The sequence below is a fragment of the Myxocyprinus asiaticus genome, chromosome 36 (assembly GCF_019703515.2).
Source record: "Myxocyprinus asiaticus isolate MX2 ecotype Aquarium Trade chromosome 36, UBuf_Myxa_2, whole genome shotgun sequence".
In the NCBI taxonomy this organism is placed as follows: Eukaryota; Metazoa; Chordata; class Actinopteri; order Cypriniformes; family Catostomidae; genus Myxocyprinus; species Myxocyprinus asiaticus.
Genome location: NC_059379.1, coordinates 9,965,792 through 9,971,324, shown reverse-complemented (window position 1 = coordinate 9,971,324; position 5,533 = coordinate 9,965,792). Strand labels below are relative to the sequence as shown.

The window sequence follows — 5,533 nt, the reverse complement described above, 5'->3', positions numbered from 1 at the left end:
CCATACCCACCAAGAACAAATAAATCAATCTGAGTGGCTGACGAATCTGACAGTCTGACTTTAGTTGCCCATTCATTTGCACTGTTGAGGGATTCTGAAGAAATTCTGAAGGCCTGACGGGGTTTAGCTCAGACTCACGCGCTGCTTTGGGCATGTGATTTGTGAAACATCAGATGACCTCAGAACAGTTAGTCTATTTTTACCAAATCTACCCAGTTAAGTGTTTAAGGACCTAAACAAATCGAGTAAAGGCTAATTATGTCTCCACGCATGGAGGCTTTTCATACACATGCCTTTTTTTTCTGAAAGAAAGGGTCGTGTGAAGGGAAGTGTGTGTATGTGTGTGTGTGAAGGTTGTTTGGCTAAGGGAAGGTAAAGTGTTAAAGTTATTTGCTGAGAGGGAGCGTGGTGTTTAAGGGGGCATCCTGTTCACAAAAAGCACTTCCTGTTTCAAATTTATCATGCCATAAACACAACACGAGAGGGAGAGAGGTGCAAAATTATGTGTTTGAAAGATGTAACAGGTTCGCCAATCTCAATAGTCAAAGGAGAGCATAATTCAAGATAAGTCGGTAAGAACACTGATAAAGTTTACATGTAATGCAAAATCGGGGTAATGGTAAAAATCTACGTGTGCCAATTGTTTTTTACTTAAACAGTTTAACTGTTTATGACCTCACCCTGATAAAGGAAAACTGTTTAAGGTGTTTTCATGAACACACATGTTGTTTGCTTATTAAGCATTATCAGTTTAAGAAGGTGCATGTAAACGGGCTCTTTGATATGTGACTAATTACTTTAGAGCCACAGGAATTAGCTGATTGGCTGATTGCACCACAAGAAAATGCACAAGCCCTTCATTAACGACTATCCTGAGCAGTGACGTAAAAGGCAGCAGAAAGGGAGAAATATACATTTCATGCTTTCAAGAGTGCTCCAAAAGAAAATCCAGCACTGGTAAAACATTTACTGTACTATAATAAAGTATTAGCTGTATACAGTGTGTTGTTTGCTAAAAAATTTTTTTGTTTGACAGAATGCATGGCTACTTTTAAATGGCCGTCAATGGAGAAAGGTGCTTTTCGGAACTAGAGGGTGAAGTTATTGCTTTTACCGGCAGGAGTAAAACGTAGCCTAGGTTTAGACTCTTTATTCTGGTGGTCTACCCTCTGTCTCACTGTTTCTGCAAGCTCTCCTCATGTAGCTAATGCTGACTGTGGGAACAGGACTCAGTTGATCGCATTTATTAACCAGCAGATCTTTCTTGCAGCAGCTGCTGCAGGTGCATGGCTGAAAGACACACGCATACATCTATGCACTTTGGTTCTCGCACGCAGCCAAACCACAAGGCTTGATCCTTGTCATTTTGACCAGTTGACCTGCCGATAACAGCCCATAAAACATGTGATATCATTACACAATTATTAGCTGAAATAAGCCAGATGATGTAACAGAACTAAATGAAAGCTTGTTCCAGCACCAAACCGTTTCATTTGGGGGCTTCAAATGTGCCCTCCATACGCTTCTTTATGAAAGGATTTATCTGTAATTGGGATAATGAAGGAAATAAACCTAGGTACTATCAAAGACCTAGTTAGACCTTGACATGTATCCATGCCAACTTTCTCTCCCCCCCCCTCTCTCTCTTTGCCAATGCCCTCAAGTTGATTTAGATTGACATTTTCTGGCAAAGGGGTTGGTGTATATACCCTTTAGATTCCTTTGTCTAACCTTGGCCTATACGACCTGTTTTTCTCTCTCTCTCTTAATGGGTATCCATGATGACCAGGTGTACGTGAAGATGCGTGTGTACCAAACTGAACTTTGCCCATTGCCATTCAGAGCTTGTGTATGCCATCCTGGCAGTGCAGCTGTCTATGTCTGTTTGAATACACACCCTTTCTGTGGATGAAACGGACTGGCACACATTCCAAAAAAACGTACACGGGTGCTTCCTCAACTATGGGCACTTTTGGCTCTGTGAACTTTTAAGAAATAAACTTTTTAAAAACACTTTTTACAATCTTGGTAGTTTATTTAATTTGTCCCCTGACCATTTCATTATGTATTGTTTTTGATGTCATTCTGTGGTGAAAATGCCAATTTAAACATAATTTGAAATAAAATTAGGATAATAACATGGCTAGCATTTCATGAACCCTAAGAAACACAATTAAATAATATGTTTACACTTAATTTAATATATCAAATAAATGGCATAATTTGACAGTTAACACAAAAAATTATTCTAAAATAATAATTATATAATTATTATTACATACACTGCCTTGCCAAAAAAAAGTCACCATTTGGATTTAAATAAGCAGATACTTAAGAGCCTATGATTGGATCATTATTGCAGTGATTAATATGTTTCAGCTGGCAACAGTTCTTTTAACTCTAACTGATGCAGTGTGTAGCTTCTCATTTCTTAAATAATCATGTCGGAAGACTTATCCCGTGGTCGTGGAAAAGATGTTACTGTGTTTCAGATGGGGCAAATTATTGACCTGCATCAAGCAAAGAAAACAACTGATTGATGAAATCACTGGAATTGGGTTAAGAACTATCCAACGCATTATTAAAACCTGGAAGTATAGAGGTGAACCGTCAGCTTCACGGAAGAAATGTGGTCGGAAAAAATATTGAAAGATCGTGATCGGAGATCACTAAAATTCTTGGTGAAGTCACACCATAAAAAATCAACAGATGAAGTCATGGCTATGTTTAGTAGTGAAATTAAGAGCATTTCCACACACACAATGTGACGAGAACTTACAGGATTGGGACTAAACAGCTGTGTGGCCACAAAAAGCCCCTTGTTAGTGAGGCTAATCGAAAAAAAAAAAAAAAGATTAGGAGCATAAAGATTAGACTGTGGAGCAATGGCAAAAGGTCATGTGGTCTGATGAGTCCAGATTTACCCTATCCCAAAGCGATGGGCGTGTCAGAGCAAGAAGGGAAGCGCATGAAGCGATGCACCCGTCATGCATAGTGCCCACTGTACAAGCCTCTGAAGGCAGTGTTATGATCTGGCTCAGCAACATTATGCAGCAATAAAATGAAGTCAGCTGACTACCTGAATGTACTGAATGACCAGGTTATCCCACCAATGGGTTTTTTCTTCCCTGATAGCATGGGCATATTCCAGGACGACAATGCCAAGATTCATCGGGCTCAAATTGTGATGAGGAATCATTTTCACACATGAATTGGCCACCACAGAGTTCTGAACTTAACCCCATTGAAAGTCTTTGGGATGTGCTGGAGAAGATTTTACGGAGTACTTCTACTCTCCCGTCGTCAATACAAGATCTCGGCCAAAAATTAATGCAACTCTGGATGGCAATAAATGTTGTGAGGTTGCATAAGGTTTTCAAAACAATGCCACGACGAATGCGTGCCATAATCAAAGCTAAAGGCGGTTCAACAAAATATTACTTTTTAAAAAAATATATATATATATTTCTTTTGGCCAGGCAGTATATATAAAGATTAAATAATACTACATATAATAATGCATATTAAATGATAATATTAATAATACATATTACTAATAATATAAATATTCTGTTTATAAGTGACATTTATCTTGATTTTTATTATTTTTCTCACACATCATATGTCTCATTTTTAATATAAGGAATGCTCTTCTCTCCTTGGTAACAAAGTGTACTAACTTATACAATTTTTGATCACAATTTATTTTACAGTGTACATGTTACTGTGTATTTACATAGGTAATTACTGAGTAATGCCAATGAAATACATGTAATTGCTGGGTAATTGTTAGAGCTGCTTGTACTTACATATTGTTATTGTTATAACAATGGTACTTAATAATAGTCGTAACATGTAAAATGTGTAGGAAGGACACTGTAAAATAAAGTGTTACCAAACCTTTTTAGTGGCAAAATTATTGACCATGATGGAAATGACACCTCAACTGAGGAACAGACGTGATTAATGTAAAAATGTACATCATTTTCTCACAATAAATCTTATAATTGTTTATGATTATTTCACTCTGTGTTTAGATTATTCAGTAACACTTTACAGTAAGGTTCCATTTGTTAACATTAGTTAACAACATTAGTTAAAATTAACTAACAATGAACAATACTTATTAAGCATTTATTAATCTTAGTTAATGTTAATTTCAACATATGCATACTAATACATTTTTAAAATCAAAAGTTGTATTTATTAACATTAGTTAATGCACTATGAACTAACATGAACTAACAGTGAGCAATTGTAGTTTTATTAACTAACATTAACAAAGATTAATAAATACTGTAAAAAATATATTGTTAATTGTTTGTTCATGATGCCTAATGCATTAACTAATGTTAACGAATGGAACCTTATCCTAAAGTGTTACCGATTATTCTTACACTCTTTATATTGATTGTTATAGTTTTCAAAATGTTAACAAATTTATGATGATTTTTCCTGTTTTAAGATAGAAGGTCTGGGACAAAGGTAACAAAATCTATACATAAAAGGCATTTAAAAAAAAGAAAAGAAAAGAAAAGATGAATGCGTGGTATAAAGTAATGTGACCTTCGTGTATCTAAAAGAGAGAGAGAGAGAGAGAAAAAAAAAAGTTTTTTACGTTTTAATCTAAATTAACCCGTGGGACTTGAAAGTGTGTGTAATTGAAGAGACACCAGTGCATTACGGACCATGCATAGCAAACAGACACTTGCACAAATATGCACATTCCACGGTAAGACACCATCACAAATATGCAGGGGATCTTTGCATGATTCCTTGCTTATAGATACTGCAATGCATAGCCCATCACTGCAGTGGGGCAGATGATGGTTTGGGGCACATTAATGAAGGAAGAGCTTTGTGGCTTTGCCTTGACAGTGGATTGTGCCTTACCACTAACAGCATTATTAATATCTTTTGTTATTTCTTGTTGTTTGGCTGGCAATGAATGATGATCTGATTGAACATCATCAGGTGGGTCATCAAAAGGTCACTTTCATTCTTAGAAAGATGACATATAAATGTAAAACATGAATTGATTGGATTATGAAAGTGGGTCTTCCATACCAGAATGGAGCCATTTTCATGGAAGACTCCCCAACCCCAAACCCCCCCACGTGCACTGATGAATCTTTCAGAATAAGACCAAGAATGTGCACGATGAAAGTAAATAGAGGCAATTTGGATTTTAAGTGGACTTCAGGGTAATCTCGAGTAGGGTTGAAATTTTATCCATTAATTAATTATCTGATGTCTTTACACACACCTCTCTAGCTAGAATCTAACATTTGCTCATTTGTATTCAAGGGGAAGAAGTCAAGATAGGGGGTTCAAGAGTTCACTCATCTGTCTGCAGATGCACTATCATGTAACAATGTTTTCCTTTCACTGATCACGAAGCTCCTCGATTTTAAGCCCACAAGGCATGAATCCAAATATTAGTTTGACGTATTCCCTCAACCCATTATGGAATATCTGGAAGTTTTATGAATGTATCAGTTGGGCTGTGGTTAACTGCTTTGACTTTCAAGAG

At 36.5% G+C, this 5,533-nt stretch overlaps 1 long non-coding RNA gene across 1 annotated transcript; it reads left to right on the top strand.

Annotated features, from left to right (window-relative positions):
- Nucleotides 1-459: 459 nt before the first annotated feature.
- Nucleotides 460-1,922, top strand: LOC127426960 (uncharacterized). The gene is made up of 3 exons (XR_007894877.1): nt 460-572; nt 803-957; nt 1,790-1,922. It is a non-coding gene; the product is annotated as an uncharacterized LOC127426960 (long non-coding RNA).
- Nucleotides 1,923-5,533: the final 3,611 nt, after the last annotated feature.